This window comes from Trichosurus vulpecula, chromosome 4 (genome assembly GCF_011100635.1).
Source record: "Trichosurus vulpecula isolate mTriVul1 chromosome 4, mTriVul1.pri, whole genome shotgun sequence".
Classification (NCBI taxonomy): domain Eukaryota; kingdom Metazoa; phylum Chordata; class Mammalia; order Diprotodontia; family Phalangeridae; genus Trichosurus; species Trichosurus vulpecula.
The window spans coordinates 284,064,969-284,068,840 of NC_050576.1; positions in this window are offsets into that span (position 1 = coordinate 284,064,969).

Here is a 3,872-nt window from a genome sequence, read left to right on the forward strand (position 1 = left end):
ATGCCCCCCACCCCACCCCATTTCTAGCTGACACATCATTTTTTGGCCCACAAAGCAAGATTTATCAACCAAAGGGATTCTGTACTCTGCATGGCCTCTTTAGAATGTTCAAGTATCAAATCTGGTATCAAACCTTATAAAAATAAGGCCCTGGAAGGCCATCAGGAAGATCTGAGATCCACTTCATTGGAGGGGGCCATGGACCCTTTAATAAAGTGCCATTGGCTCAGAGCTCTGCCTCAGTCTCTTTCATCACAGGTCAGATCATTTTAATCTCCACACAATGTAATACTATGCGTTCTGGTCATCTGTGTTTGTCTTCCACCCCTTCCTCAGCAGGCTGTAAACTCCAAGAAGACAGGGAAGGAGTCTAAACTAAACTTCACACCTCCCCAGTACTTAGCATTAAGCACTGCATCTAATGTTTGCTGAATCAAAGACCAAATCAGTTGTTGTGACGCTCCAATGAGATAATTGATGTAAAACCTTTTGCAAACTTTAAAAGCTCTATGTAAATGTCAGCTAGTGAAATTCTTCCAAAGTCAGTCATCTGGCTCTCATTCATCTTTGCCGTTCTATTCCATAGAAACTGGCCTGCTGGCTGTTCTCCACATGGGACATAACATGGCATTCCATTCCTTGTTTCCCAGCTCTGTCTTTGCACTAATGGTCTGCCATGCTTGGAATGCACTCCTTCACTGTTGCTAGTGAAAGCCTTCCAAAAACAGCTCTGGCACCAACTCCAATAGGAAGCCTCACCTGACTGCTCCCTCCCCCCACCCCCAGTAATCAAATCAATTGAACCATTGTCCAAAGACTTCAATGAATCCCCCTTCTCAACCCCCCTCAGTGATTTTCCAAGCCAAGACACCAATCTCAGGCCACCACTTCCCAGAGAAACCACCAGAACAAAGGACAAACAACAATCTCTGTGAGTAGTGGGCCTACTGCCCCATTGGGGACCCAGCTTGAACTGGCCAGTTGGGCAACACAGTCAGTCCTTCCTATCTTCCTTCCTTTCTTTCTTCCTTCCATGTGGGGTTTCATACCCTTACCTGTGGGTGCTCTGCTGACAGGCATGTAAATTTTGATCACTGAAACCCCTAAAGATATCTTGAGGTTTACTGGCTAGATTTTTTTTCTTAAGGACCAAGCCTTAAAACCCAAATCACTCTGGTTCTCATTGATTGACCAACAATAGGATTCAGGCCAAGGCCCTCTTGGTTATTCTTTGGGCCCTGATTAGCTCAGAGTAAATGTAAATAGCAATTGTTTCTGTTTTGCCCAGAAACCCAGAGGATCTTCCCCTCCCAGATGGATTTTTTTTTTTTGACTAGGTAAAAGATGCCTCTTTTCTTACCTAGTCTTAATCACTGAATGGGTGTTGCCTCAGTCAAACTGAGACCTGTTAAAGACCTTAGCTTAAAAAAGCTAAGGTCTCCACCTGCATCCGGGGTCATCTCCAGTCATCCTGATCTATATCTTGCCACTGGACCCAGATGGTTCCAGAGGATAAAGTGAGGCTGGTGACTTTGCACAGCCCTCCGTCACTTAAATCCGATTCACCTGCAAATCATGTCATCACCTCCGTGATGTCATGGCCCTCTTTGGGAACGAAGGAGAAACAACCACCACCACCATGGGAATGTAAGGTCCTAGAAGACAAACGCTATCTTTGTGTTTTTGGGCTCCTAATGTTTAGCACTACATCTGGCACAAAGTGCTAAAGAAACTCTTTCTCATTCATTCACTATTTCAGTTCATTCATGTTACATCTCTTCAGTAACAAGTAGGATCAGCTAAAACAGATACAATTTCATCTTGGCTTTTTAAAGCCAGCGACTAGCACACAGCAGATGCTTAATAAAGGCTGGATGAATCGCATTCACGTAATCCACTTTGGGCACAGGGGAAGTTGGGCCACACAACAGACAATCACCAGATAAGGAGAAAGAAGGCATTTTAAGCCGAAAAGGATAAGGGATTGAAATAGCTGAAAAGACAACACACGCCGGTGTAACATCTGCTGAAAAAGCCTGTTTCCAACCCAGAGGAGCCAAAAATAGATGCACATCTAGCTCAATTACAGACAAAATTAACACATCCTCATTCAATCCTTTCAACATCAGGCAGCGCTAAATAAATCAACTCTCTGCACGTGGCACTGGGCTGGTCCATATACAAAACCACTTAGATATGGTCCTAGACCTGCAAGACGTGACCACAGCCATAGGGTGCTGCAGAGACCTGGCTAACAGTGCCAATGGCCTGGCTCACCCTCACAGACACCACGGCAGTGAAGCTCTGGAGGCATCTCAAGAATCAAATCATGGCACTTGCCATCTCTTTGCCTCCAAGGACCCAATTTCTCCCCAGTCAGTAAAAAAAAAAAGAAAGAAACCACCTTAGGGTAAGAAGGCACAACCCTAACATCCAAAACAGATCCCCAGGGTCAATGGCGCACACCCACATAGAAAGAGGAAAATGAGATGGGCTTTACAAACCCTGGCTTGCTGCCTTCTATCTCCAGGAAGCCAAAGGAGAGTGAGGGGTGGAATAAGTAGGTTTCTCATACTTTTGTTTCATACCCAGTCTCTAAAGGATAGCCCACTCTGGCACCAGAACTCCACCCTCAGTCCAACTCCCACCCCTCATTGCATTGTTTAGCTTTAATCTCTCAACCTTCCGAGTGCACAATGTGCCTAGGTCTTGAGTCAAGGGACCTGGATGCAAGTCCTACCACTTATGCTCACCGATGTAGAGGAGGGGGCTTAACAATCTGTGTCACCTTGGACAAGTCATTTTCCCAGCGTTGTAAATTCTTCAAGGACAGCTACTATGTGTCGGATGAATCCTATGATCACTTACTATCTCGGCAAGTCATGTAACCTCTGGCCCTGCTTCCCTATTTGCAAAATGAGAGGGTTGGAATATGTGACTTTAGGGTCTCTCCAGCTCTAAATGTGATAATCCTATGGGGTCACATGACCTGTATATTATCCGCTGTGCGCCCCGTCAATGCCTCTCTCCGGGACTCAGTTTTCCCACCTGTAAAATGGGAAGGGAGATGGGGGCAGTGTTGGATGGGTGGGTTAGGCAGTGTAGTACAGTGATACCTGTATGATACGTGTGTGCATGTGTGCTGCTAGGGCAGGATGGACCAAATGGCTGCAAAGGTCCCTTCCAGCTTTATTTCGAATTAGGAGTCCCAATCTCTCATTTTAAAAATGAAGAAACTGTGGCCCAGAGAGGCTGTGACTTTCGCAAGGTCACGCAGCAACTGAGTGGCAGGCCTATGATTTGAACTCTGGTCCCGTGCCAGGACACCTCCGTACTAGCGCAGTGGCCCGCAGGAGTCCCACAGAAGGGCAGTCCTTCGGGGGGACGCTCCGAGGCCCAACGACCCCTACTCCTCTTCCACGCCCTTCTTCCCCAGGTAGGAGTCCTTCAGGACTTTTTCCACCCCCCGCCCCGATTTGGATTGAAACTCTCTCCGCCCCCCCCTCCCCCACAGTTGGTCCAGTCCACACTCCCCCTTCCCCCGCAGTTGGTCTAGTCCACTCTCCACTTCCCACTCCCTCCTACCTTGGGAGGGTCTAAAACGACATTATATCCGGTGTCTGACCTGGCTGCTGGCTTGTGGCCTGAAGTCCCCCAACAACCCACCCCCCCCACCCCGACCCCCCCAGGCTAGGCCCGGTATTCGAACGGTCGATACCTGGTGCTCAGCTTCGCGGCTCCATTACTGCAGATGCCTTACTTTTGCCGCTCACTCACCCCGACTCTATCAGATCCCCAAACTCATCCGCCCGCCGTGCGCAGTGAGTGCCCGCAGAACTACACTTCCCAGGAGCCAGCGCGGCCCCGCCACG